Here is a 13,918-nt window from a genome sequence, read left to right on the forward strand (position 1 = left end):
TCAGATCAGGCCCCTAGGTACGAGCAGTATAATTGTTTGCAAGTGTTGGCTCTGGATCACAGTTTGCCAGAGATTACAGTAGGGCTAAAACCACACAAGTTGATTAGATTTCTCCTTCTTTCCATCTTTTATAAATTGATCTTTTTAGGAAAACACTAATTGAATGAAAAAACTAAGCTTGATTCATGCTCAGGGGCTCTAACACTCAGCAGCAGGGAGCCTCCTCCGTGGTAGATGGAATATTCATCAGGAACATTGCCAAGAAAAACAGGACAAACCATGCTTATCATCAAAAGCTGAGTCTCTTTTCAAAGATGACATTGGTGGAGTGCAGGTAGATGGGAATCATTCATTCAAGGCAATGAAGGTTTGGCTAATTCAGGCTCCATCTCCTTTCTGAGCAGATGGCAGACGGGGGACTCAGCAGAGAGCCTGCCCCACACTCTCGACTGTAACTCCTAACAGAGGGTGAGTAGTGTGTAGGAGTGAGGGAGTTGTAAAACTGGCAGAGATGCAATCCAAAGAGAAGAATAATAAACCATACGAGGAAAGGGGAAACCAAGAGCAATAGAAGAAAATTACTCCATCTTTTAACATGCGGAGGCTGCAGCTTACTGTAATATTTTATCATTTTTACAGAGGGACAAGTTATTTATAACAACCCAACAACTTTATATGCTGGTTTTCTTCACAGTTGTGTGATGAGTTTCAACTGGAGCGAAGGTTGAAGGAGCATTTTAGAAATACCTGGGTCTTACATTTAAAAAAATAAATAAATCAATAAAAATGCTTCAAACATTCCTATACAGATCTGTCGGAAAATATTTCCCCTCTTGTGACTGACCCATTTGTGGCAGGCATTGAATGTATGAGCTATTTGAGGAGACTCTTGCTTTCAGTTTGAGCCAGAACCATCCCTTTTTCTTTTTTTTTACAAAGTACACCCACATACAATTCACAAAAAATCCATGCCCAGATATATATTTATGATACAAAAACTTGCAAAATGAAAGAAAAAGAGATGAAAGCAGAAATGAAAATGAAAGTGAACTTTTGGTGGGGTGGGAGTACAGGGGGTACGGTGTGTGCTACAGAGATAATGAGCTTTTCTGTTCAAATTCAGAAGAGACAGGGGATTGAGTGACGTCTACACCACGAAATTAATTTACATGAGGAGCTTTAATAATTACACTTCTCCCAGTGGTCCGGTACTGCAAAAAGCAGTGAGGATATTTGGAGCCATATGTGGTTTGAAAACCTGAGAACAATATGTTCCATGAGTTAAGTGTATGTCTTTTTGTGGGGAACATACTGTAAGATAATAAACCACACAATCACATTTGCATAAATTGTAACCACTGTAAGTAGAATGCCTGAAGCAATCAGTCTATTTTGGAATCTACAGAGACTGCAATTTCAATTCCACTCTCATTTCGAAGTTAATAGCAGCATATCAGTGTCATCTCGCTGGAATGTAGAGACTTGTCTGTCCAGGACTTTATAATTTGTAAGCCACACATATAAAAATGACATATGAGGCCATATGCAAATGAAAAATGAGCAAGACAATTAACCAAACAGCAAACCAATGACCCTGAGAGATGGGGATAACCTAACAAAATGTGGCCTCTGGCATTAAAGATTAAGATTAATCAGTAACACAGCCAGTATAAATCTCAACAGATGAAACAAGATTCTTACAAAATCTTTACTAAAGACTGAATCTTTCTTGGGATGTTATGTAATGCTGCAGTTCAGCAGCAATGTCATCATTCATCTCAATTCATTGATAAAAAGTTGTTTTCCCCCTTTCAAATGTTCTATGTTTTATCTTCAATCTTTTTATTAACAAAGTCTTTATATGTACCGACATATGGTCAGAACATCAACATTACTACCTCTGGGAATACTGTAGATTTTGAGGATAAGGAAATATGTAACCAAGAAAGTCATTTCAGATGTGCCAGTCATAAAAAGGAATTCTCCACCCTGCAGGGGAGAGAAAAATACCACTCACCACTTTGTCGTGTCCATCTTGACATGGATACAAGGGGCCTCTCTTTCTGTTTCCCACTGACTTTTTAGTCTTTCTACTGCAATGTACAGGTATTACGCAAAAGTCTCTATTTCTATTGGATTAATACTTCAAAAGCAGGAGTAATCTTAGATCATCAGCAGCAGCCAGTAGTTTTCTCCCTACACTCTGTGTGTGTGAGTGAGGCATGATGTGAGCTGTCTTATCAGCAGGGGAAAAGCAACGTTCTTAGTAAAACAAGTCGGGGGAATCCAAAGATAACTGGGGCAATTGTGGTTCTCCCATCAGATCCCAAGATCCTTCCAAAGGAGACTTTCTGACAGACTGACCAATCATGAGAACAGGATTCGTAGGCAAGAACATGCCTTTGCATGTTTATATATAAGATGTTCTAATGGAATAATGATCCCGAGGATTTTGGATGCTCCAAAGTGTTCTGGCCCATGTCCTCACTGTGGTCTGAGAAAGAGCCGGGCCTGGAAAACAACAAGCTCAGGATTTGGGTGCTTTCTATTTTTAGAGTTGAATTTACCAAAAGGCCAATTAGAATACTTATATATCATTGACCACTGTGGCTTTCTAGTTCTTGTTTTTATATTTTTGTGGCTAACACGAACACATGTGTATCAGTGTGACCAAGCTACTGCTCCTCTATTCATCTTCATTGTGCAGCCTTGAAAAAAAGAAAAAAAAAACTCCACCATGGAAAGAACTAGAGCAAAAACCTGGGAGTGAATGGATGATGTAGAGCCGAAACCATTGAGGCCAACGAGGGGTGAAATGAAGGAGATGTAGTTTTTAATCATGCTCCCCGTATTTTAGAGTGCCCAGTCAAACAAATCTGTCTCACATGGTCCTTAGTGAAACCAGCCAATCAGGACTGCACCTCTGCCAATCCAAATAGGCCACAAATGACGGAGTGTGCATGTAAATGTTTGCCAACTGGGAAATTATCACACACATCAATCAAACTCTGCATGCACACGTCCTCTGTTGTGTATCTTAGATGCGTAAGCAAAGACACCAGTGTACAAACACTGGGGATAAAGTCATTGCTCATTACAGCCTTGTGATGCCTGCAGAAGCAAAAAAGCGAGACCAAGTTCATTTTGCACTCTGATTACACCAAAACCTTCTTTTTATTCATGAGGAACTCTTGCAAATGACAAAGCAGACAGGTATGCAGTAGTGGCTACTGTGACTCTGGCCCAATTAAAATGTACTTTATGGCATAAAGAAATGTTCAGAAAATACTGGATGATGTTTTTAAATCTCTTAAGCGCAAATTTATGATTGAGCCTGCTTTTATCTTACTTGGAGACGGCTTTTACTTTAAGCGCCATCTGTGACATATTGGCCATGCGTTTAAAGAAGTGCTTAAGCAACAGAGATTAATGTGAATGTTGAACAAAAACAAGTTTCCAACACTAGGGATCTAAAATAAAGACGACAAACTGATAAAAGGTAAGGGAGCTGAGTACTCAACCTTCAAGAGAGATTTTAGCTGCCATCTTTCAGATGATAGCTATCTTCAAATCCAGTAATGCCACAGTTTATGTCAATCTGATCTCACTCTGACTTTTACAGCAATATCAAGCCCAGTTATAAAAGTAGAAACTTTACAGATATGAATTTAATAAAGCTTAATAATCAATATCAAACCTAATTTTAATGACAGTTTCACAGACATGACCAGTTAAGCCTGTAATAGCGGAACTCCCACAAGAGCAATTACATGCAGCGGTTGATAGATTGATGGAGTGACATGGAGATCATTAAAAGACGCTAAAGGGGAAAAAAGGAAAGCGTAGGCTCAAAGAAATCAAAAGAGTGGGCGAGTTGCAGAAATCTGGACTGAGAGTTGCTTTGAGCTTTCACAGCTGGTGTGAAGCCGTGCACACTCCTCTCCTTCTATTGTCCTGGCATCACTTCTGAGGACAGCTGAGATGAGGAGAACGAGGCGGAGACTTCCGAAAGGCTTCGTTCACTGCTCGCTAAAGTAGCAGATAGGGAGGTCAGAGGGTTTGTGACATGTCTGCAACCACACCAAAGACCCAGACAGAGACCACACCGGCAAAGAAACCCACACACTGTTGACGAATATATCAAAACTAAACATTTGCCACACAGACACTATTATCTGGATTCCGACCAACCATGTGTGAAAGATTTTGGTGGTTACTCAGGAGACAAAAGCTGAAATCTTCATGGCACAGTTGAAGACATGAGTAAGGTCTATGAAATGGTGACATTGAATACTACCAAACTGTGGCCTGTGATGTCTGGCTGCTTTTTAGAAGTGTGATAAAAGTGATGTCAAGACGTCCCAACTGAAGCACGATGAAGAGATGTTCAAGAACCATCTGAGCTGCCTTGTTATGTTCCTCTTCTCATCTAGTTTGTGTACATAGCAGGTAAACATAGTATGAGGAAGCCAGAGCAGATACAGTGGTCTTCATAATGCTGGACTTATGCCAAATAACTTTTTAAAAATGTTTTCACTGTAGCAGAAAAATGTCCAATATCATGATAAAATCATGAGAGTTTTGCACACTCCCTTGATTTTGAGTCCAAACCGTCTTAAGTCAGTATTTTTGTATGAAATCAAACATGTTTAATATTATTGTGAGTTTTGAGTCTTAGCTCAAGCACATAGTTAAGTTCAACGACTTATATATTGTCAACAACATGGGGCAAGATTGTGTCTCGTTTTCTTTTGGACTGTGGAAAAGGAGGAGAAACTGGTGGAGTGAACATTGTTAGAAGTCAGTTGTTTAATTTGGCCTGTATCTGTATCTACCAACCAGTATTTATTTTATTGAGGTTTTAGTGAGTGATTTGAGATATGATGTCTTTCAAAGTCTTCTAGTGTATAGCAGGCATAAGGCATCACTACTGTGCTGTTAAAGGATGCATCACTGGCTGTGGCACTAGAGAAAATGTCATGAATGTTTATCTCATGGCAAACCGTCAAAGATATTTTGATATTCTTGTCTACAAATGGAAATGTTGGCTTGATAGTGATGCTGATGGAAAGATCACAGGATCATCAGAAACCTTAGGGTTGACCCTCTGGGGACAATTAATATCCATAGCTAATTTAATGGAAATTCAGCCAACTGTTTCCAAGACACCTTATCATGTGCCAGTTGTAACATGCAAAATGCTGACCTGAAGGAGGCACAAGATAAAAGACTACAAAGGTCATGTTAAAACCAAGTGTTGGAGGGATAGATGGACTGAAACATCAACATGCTTCAACATCAATGCTTTTTGGGTAAAAAATGAATTTAGCTTGGGAGCAAATCTTTGTGTGTGGCCTGCCAAATAAATGCTATTCACAGGAAATGCTCAAATACAAGAATTCAAGCGTGACTACTTTGAATGAACATTTTACATCAGCTCTCAATTACCCTCTGCATAATTTCTGTTGAACAAGCCTCAGCAACCTTACACTGGCATAATTTTTATAATTACAGAGCAAACAGCTTTAGTTCAAATTCACAAAACCTCCTTCGGTATCCCCGCATGACTTCACAAGAACAATCGATTCCAGATTTGTCAAGTACTTTCTCTGTCCAGATGTCCATTAAAATACATCTGCTGTATTGGGGTATCGCTGTGAAACACTAACTGTCGAGGTCAGTAACCATCTTAATCACACTGATGTCTCTAAAAATATACAGTTATGTGCCAGTTGCCAGATCATATCATGCAGAACAGTCTTTTCACTGTGGAAATAAGTTCCAACTGTCCTTGCAAGGCTAACGATTCAACCAAACTAGAACTGTAGAGGAGCACTAATACAAATCCATTACACATGTGCTGAAGGATAAACATGACAACAGATCATATTTTACAGTCAATTTTCCAGAATTACATGATCTTGAGATATTTCAGTGGCCCACTCTAAGTAACTCTTGGCTGGCTTTGGAAAAAAAATGTTTTGACTGCAGTAGGAAAGCAACATTTTGCCAAGCCTGTGAATATTCTCATTTATCCAGATCATCGTTATCCCCAAAGAAATTGAAGTCAAAAGCAACTGGACTTGGTTATTCAAATAATCAAGTTGGCAATTGGAAATTAAACCAAGTCCTTGTCCTACCCAAGTAACCTTGAATAACCAAGTCCAGTTGCTTTTGACTTAAATTCATTTGGGGATAACACTTTGCCAAGTTTATGGCCCCAGGAGGTCCTACTGTCCTAGTTTCTTAGAATGGGTCTGTTTTCAGCTCAAGGCATAAAAGAAACTGCTTTATGACATATGGAGACAAGGAACTATAGATTTCTAAATCAACACTGGTTTCACAAACTGCAGCTTTTCATCTTTCTCTGTGTAAGGCACTGGCAGAAATGTGGAGTTCTTGGGTTAAGGGCAGAAGGTTAGTATGGTGTAAGGTCCCCATATCTGGCAAAGGAACAGAGGAGAGGTGATATAGCAGACAGGGATATAATCACACTCAGGGCTAAAGTGCAGACACGGGACAGGATAAGGTTTCTTTCTCTTTCCTTTCCTCTCACACATCACTCACCATAACTACTACACTGCTGGAAAAAAGTTAGCCAAAACATGGTGACAGTGTTTCTGAGTTTGTGTGTGTGAAGTGGATAGAAGGTCAGTGTGTTGATGAATTAAATGTGATAGAACATGCAATTTCAGAACATCCAGCTAGAATGCTTACACTTGTTTATATCACCAAAGACAATTTTGGGAGGAAAAAAAATAATTCTTGTTTAATAAATTGGCTATTTTTAGTATTCACTCACAAAACTTGATTCATTTGTTTAATTTTGAGAATGACTATTCTTTTCGGATTATAAATGCTGTGACATTATAGCAGGATGAAGAGTTTACTTTCATCTCAATCTTCATTCTGTTGATAATAATAGGACACTGTTGTCCTTTGCTTAAGTGCTATATCTCCACGATTGCTGTTATATCCCTATTGTTATTATCTGAAATCCACACTAAAGGTAAATAGATGTCAAAATAACTTATTGTAAGACCAAAAAAAATACACCAAATTAACAAATCAATGGCTCCCCTCTGTAGCCACAGTGCATGGTGCTCCGAGCATCAAAGGTCCACCGAGGTCCACTGGATAATGCCAAACGCACATTCCGGGTCATCACGATGGGACCTTGCTGCTACACTCCGTGAGGATTCCCGCCATGGAGGGAAGCCAAACACTGTCCATCTGCACACACTGCCCTCATGCCATGACATAGAACTGGTTTAAAACGGGCATCACACCCCTTTAAGTGGCATCACAATTAAAAGTTTTCAGTGGTGTTTCAAAATTCAGTTCCTAATCAAGTCGCAACTCGGGATTCATTATAATAAATTTGCCCAAATGAACCTCCAGTAAACAAACAGCCTGTCAGTGTGACTATATGTAGCATTAACAAGGACAGAATCTAACAACATAAGAAATTTAGGGTCCTCAGAATAAAAAATGCCTCTGCATTTTTAAGTAAAGTTCTGACATGCCTCAACATGTATCAGAACCTGTTGGGGTTCACCACACGTTTTTTGAAGTCTCACGATACTTAAAATATATGCAGGCACTCTTTGTAGTTTGCAATTTAAGAGTTGTGACTAACTTCAGTTATTGGAAGTTAGGTGGCCTGCATTTATATTTTTTTGAAACTTTCATTAGACTTTCTTCTAAAAACCGAAGCATCTGTCTTTCATCTAGACCCTGCATCTGGGGGTGATTAAGCATCAAACCATTTAAGGAGAAAAGGGTTCCAGAAAAGGGAAAATGAGTAGAGGAGAGATATTGTGCAGCTAAAGAAAAAAAAAGGTAGTGCTACAGCCGGAGAAGACCAGAGACCAGACCAGACATGCAATACTACTTTATAAGCTTTCAAATAATTTAAATAGGTTAATTAAGTATAAATTATTGCAATATTGACAACATGAAACCCTACTGAGGGCAGTAGGTAAATAGAGTAGAATCATGTATGCATCTGCTCTATAAAAGGATTATGTTTTGTACTACTGTGTCTACTTGCACTCCGGGGTCATCAAAAAGGAATGTGAACATGTTTAAAACAACTTTAAGTTTTTTTAAGCCCTCTTTTCTGTACTAACCCAGTCAATATTTGATCAGAGCCATGCTCCAAACAGGTAAACAGGGAGAATTTGTAGCTCTTATTGAAAATGTCCTGAAGGATGAAATCAAATTGAATTTTGAAAAGCACATGTGTGGAAAGGTGAGCAGGGGGTCCTGGGAAAGTCTTGCATGCCAGACATGTTGCCGACCTTGGTGTAGGCTCACAGCTGGGGAGGACTTTGCCATAATGTTCAGCATTTGCCACCGCTGACAAACTCTTCACACACAATATCAGGGATAATTCTCCACGAAGGTTTTACTTTGGCTGGAAAAATAAATCTGACAGAAACTCCACTGGAAGTGTGAGCATACTGGTGTGTGTGTGTGTGTGTGTGTGTGTGTGTGTGTGTGTGTGTGTGTGTGTGTGTGTGTGTGTGGCGTTAACCCTTGGCCACCTGGAATGGCAGAGGCAGCTCAGTAACCCATCAGAGAGGCTCCTGCTTAAAACATTAGTTTGTTTATTTTCCAAAGGTCAAATGGGAAAAAAACAAATCTGCCACTATTTTCATATGCATGCTGACCACTAATCAGCCAATGGAAAGAAAATAAAGAGAGAATTTCTTGTTTGAGTTATTTGCATTGAAGTATAATCATTTTAAATGCCAATCTCATAACAAGAGGTTGAGGTTTTAAACAAACACGTGGGTTGGAGGAGCCTGCCTTTAATCTAAGTTTAATATTTCTAATGGATGTAAAATAGTTTGCCATACGCTGCCTGGCAGATGCTGGAAGCTGCTGGATGAGTTGGAAAATAAACACACTTGACTTAATTTCAGAGAGCATAGTGCTGATAAAAATTTTATTTAAACCACCATAATGCAAACGCAATCAGGTCCCGTTATGTGCAGTATAAATGCACATAACTGGACATGATTGACTTTCACTTAATTCTCCATAAGCGCACACGGCTGAGGGTCACAGCACAACTCTGAAGTAACCTCCAATAAACCCAGAGCATCTGTAGAGGCAGTTAAAAACCTCTGAGATCTGCCCAACATCTAGTGTGGGAGGTGTACTGATGCTCAAAGCTTGCTGAGAAGATTCACACTCACGAGACATCTACCAGGGGAGGTGACCTTGCATCAGACACCCATGGAGGCGGGCCTGTCAGCCTTAATCTTGCCTTTGCTCCAGCTAGTCATCCCTTTCACAACTATCCAATAGCTGTACTGATCTCTGGTCTGCTGAGGCCGGCCAGGCAGTGGATGTCAGCGTCTGGCTAGGTGGGAGGGGAGCTAATATGAACCATGCACAGCGTGTGGGGGTGCACAAGCACTGATGTGGCCTAGGCTAATGCTACAGCTGCCTGCAGTGGGTGGGAGAATGCCCACTGAGCATGGCATGTACAAACACAGTGCAGATGCGGTATCACAGCCAGATTGTATTAATGAGGTAGATGGAGAGATTCAATGCTGAAGTTTGTCCTCTCTTCTCTGTGTGAGTGTTGTTTTTTATTGCAAGCCGAGATAAAAATGAATATTGTCTCATCCCTAATGTGTATGTTATTCCACTGATGAGAGGGGAAAAAATGAGAATGCACATATTTTGTCTCATTTATGTGTATGCTATATTGTTTTACCACCTAAATGCATAACTTGGTATCATGTTTATTTAACATGTACAGTATATAGGTTATGTTTTCAATAACACAAAAAGTTGGTACGTATAGCTCTTTCAAATGGCTGGTTTACCTATTCAAGATAATATAAGGAAATGCTGTAAAAGGAGAGTTGCAATGAACGAATTTGCTGTATATGAAGATAATGACTTGGATCACACGAAAGCATTAGGGAAACACTGATGCAGAAGACAGGTGGACAGGATGTGAGAGAGAGATGCAAGGAAGAGACATTAGGAAGGCGGTACCGAAGCCACAACATCAGTTTGAACTTCTCGTCATTCAATCACATTTTTATTTTTACTTTTTTTATTTATGTTACCTTAGATTTGTTTAAATTTTGCTGCCTTTGTTCTGTTTGGCTGCTTTTTGTTTTATTTTCACAATGCTTTATCTGTCTATGCGTGATCCCGATTTGTATGTTGACAGTTTGAAATAAAGATTTTTTTTTAAAAAGAAAAAAAAGGTGCGGCAAAGGCACTTGATGATAGATCTTCTGGTAGGATGCACCCTTGTTCCCTTGCTCTCAGCTACTCCATGTGAATTTCAGGAATTAGAAGATCCTTCGTGATGGCGGACAGGGATAGATTTCTGGGTCAGCGAGGACAGAAGAAGCGAGGAAGCATAAATTCAAGGTTAGGAAATTAACCCTTCCTTTTTGACATGGATTCATATTCTCCAATAGGCATTCAAAGCAAGTACCATGCAACCACATGTTAATCTTATCATTCTGTGGTCAACTCAAAGCAGCGCAAACGCTATTAATGAATAACACACTGGAGACATCAGATTTGAATTGTCTTGTCTGCTTTGATAGTTTGGCTGAACATAAAGCGGATCCTTGTCTTCTGCTTTAAAATTATTTCAGTGAGGATTTCAATTTGTATGAAGAACTTTCCTCTACACATAGAATCACATACAAATGCTGATTATGCGACACAGTCATGCCACACATGGGCACTGATACAGACAAGTAGACACAAATATCCGAGCATAATTCACTTTGTGTGCATTTACAGTGCAGTATTGTCACTGAGGCACAGCTGAAGTCAGCAGTTAGAGTAAGACTGGGATGGATTGGTAAAGTTCCCCAGCGCAGCAGAGGGAGCCAGATCTGTGGTGTGGCAGACACTCAAGTCTGCAGCTCTTATTATACAAGAAAACCATAGGGGCCTAATGAAATACCAAAACTTCACCTCTCAACTGCCTCCATCTTTCAGGGGGAAGGACATGGGAAAGGCATTGCACAAGAGGCAGCTTCCAGAAAACACTGACATTTTTAGGCTGTTGATTTTATAGTAGAGATTTAGAAGTCATCCTGTATGAAGGACATGTTTATCGACAGTCATACTGCCATGGCGATTGTATTTTAGCTTGCTGAAAAACAGTAATTAAATCAGACAGTTTGGAAAGCACAGACAAAGTAATGTGTCACTGTGTGCAGTTGCTTATGCTGAGTGTCTAGACCTGTCCAGTCTAGGAGGATCACACAAATAAACTCATTACGGGAAGATGTTCTGTATTTTCAGCAAGCCAAGCATGAGGGATTTTTAACACACAATAAAGGTTTCTAAATGGAATAAGTTGTATTTTGTAGAAATTGTATTTTAGATTCAACATACAGTGTGTCTTACAGTACATGGTTTCAGGAATAGTAGTACACGAAAAAGGTTGGTACTTGAAACAGCTCGACAGTCTCTGCATTGGTGTGAAAATAATCGATCATCAGCACCGTGCTTACATGTTCTCTAAATGCATTAGGTAGTGGCTCCACTATGTGACAGGTCATGTCATTACTCTTTTCTCACTTTCCTCACCCCAGGCAGTGGCTGCTTACTACAATGATGAAGTTAACAGACTTTCCTGCCGTGATGTGGTTCGGAGACAATTTAACTGAACCCTAATTGTGCTTCCATGTGGCACCAGCATTGCAATCAATGTTCACTTGGTGAAGAAATCTTTCAACCTTTCACCCATTCTCCTTCTTTGTAACCCTGTTGAATGCTTGATCTTGGTTTTCAGTTCAATATAAAATATTTATTTGCAGAGTTAAAGGATTAATAGTGTAAAGAATTAAATGTTCAGTTGCTTTATTAAAGGAGATTAGATACCAATCCATTTTATTTACAATTTCAATAGACCCTCCAATCCAATAAAAAGTCTAATGTAACTAAAACCAAGCATATTTTTAGGTTTCAGATAAATATTGTATGTCCTATTGAGTTTTCTGACATAGTGATGGACTCATCATCCATATAAATATTCAAGCATATTCCTATAGCTACCGATCACTACTCCTGGCCAGCCGAGGTGCCAGCCCAGTAAGAGACCCGTGGGAGCTTGGGCTTCTCGGGCGACATTACTGTCTATCAGAGGCTGAAGTGGGCTCCGTTTTTAAGCCAAAGTGAATACATTGGTATGACATGACACTAAATTACCTAGAATCCATGAATCCATTGGTACCAGACAAGTCATGCTAGCTTGTCAGGAAGTGGACTGAATAACACTCCACTGCCTAACCAAAACACAATCTCTATTGCAGATTTATGACCAGAAAGAGACACACCATGCAATCTCAAATTCATCTTCAGCTTCCCAGCTTTCAGATGAGGTATTCCACTTCTCCGTGGCATCTACTGTTGACCTGCCAACTTCCCCTAAATATCACCTTTCCCCATAAGAAAGGCAAAAATGCATCTAGCATGGGTCTGTAAGGGTTAAAGCAGATGTTAGTAGAGGAGACAGAAATAATGTTAGTTAAATAATGTTATTCTGGTGTGTGTTAGTGCACTCCTGCATGAGTCAGTTCCCCACTTGGGCCACCCCATTCACAAAAGTCTGGCTACGCCTCTGCTACTGATTAGAAGATGGTGTTTACAACCACACAGCCATAGCTTTACTACACTGCTCTCGTCGTAATATAATCCATCCTGAGAGAAAATAACTGAATTTCTGATGTCGCTTTTGAAGCGAGGTAGAGGAGAGGGGGTTGTGGGGTGAGTGAGGGCATCGGGGTCATGAAGGCCTACTGGAACCATACACATAAACACACCCTGTCACTGCCTGATAAACATTGCAAACAAATGAAGACTACCCAGGCAGGGTCTTGGCGTGCACAAGGTTTCTCCAGTAAAGTCTGTTTAACTGTAAGCCCAGTCTCTGGTTCAGACATGGGTTGGGTTGGGTACATAACATGCTCTGGCAATGGAGGCAGACCTCAGGGCTGAGTGTCTGTTTGGATCTCTTTCTTTTGTTTCTTCACATAATTGCCAGTCAACATAGATCCATCCTGAGCTGATAGAGAATCATGTACAGATAGACAAATGGGTGCACACACTCGCACACACACACAATATGTTCTTTTCAAACAGTTCCCTGCCAACAACAAATAACAGCTGTTCCCTGGCTCCGTCACATAGAGATGGATAGAGATACCGGCGTTCTGTCATCGTTACACCTTTCATCTTGTTTTCAAACTTGCTGGAAAATGTGATAATGAGATTTTCCATATTTCCACATGTAAAACTACGTCACCTCCTAGACTGGAACAACTTCTGTTATGTTAGAGCCTGTTTCCTATTTGACATGTTCAATATGGTTACTATGTGATATTTGTATGTTTACCATCTGAGATGTTCGCTCTGATTCATGAGTTTTTTTTTTACATACAAATTCTTTTGAAAGCAAAGCGGGTTTAATTTCCTTGCAAGGTTATTTATTTAGTTTTCAACAAAATATTTAGGTGATAGAGTAATTATATTTTATCATGTATACATGTCCAGTCCCCTCCTTCATGTGATTCATTTCAAACAACCCCTTCTGAGTATACATAAGGTAGTCAGTGAGTACTTCAGTTGTTTCTCAGAGCAAAAGGGACTTCCACAGTAAACATATCCTCCAAAAGATTACACTCACGCAAGCTCCTAAAAGGAACACTCACAAGTCTGAATAAAACATATTCAATCTATTTGAAAGATAAAAAAGACCTGTTTGGGTTTCACAAAATCTGAGCTTTGGCCAGGGCTCCCCCCGATGATCCCCAGCTATACTCATACACACCTCAAATTTACCTCACACACTATGCAAGGGCACTTATCCACAAGCCTGAGTCTGTTCAGTGATTACATTTCCTGCTTTTTGCTGAGC

At 39.8% G+C, this 13,918-nt stretch overlaps 1 protein-coding gene across 1 annotated transcript in view; it reads right to left on the reverse strand.

The window, feature by feature from the left end:
* LOC310946977 (protocadherin-16-like) overlaps positions 1 to 13,918 on the reverse strand; it is an 82,863-nt gene that overhangs the window by 19,121 nt on the left and 49,824 nt on the right. The window lies entirely within an intron of this gene.

This window comes from Echiichthys vipera, assembly GCF_963691815.1.
Source record: "Echiichthys vipera genome assembly, chromosome: 5".
Taxonomy (NCBI): Eukaryota; Metazoa; Chordata; class Actinopteri; order Perciformes; family Trachinidae; genus Echiichthys; species Echiichthys vipera.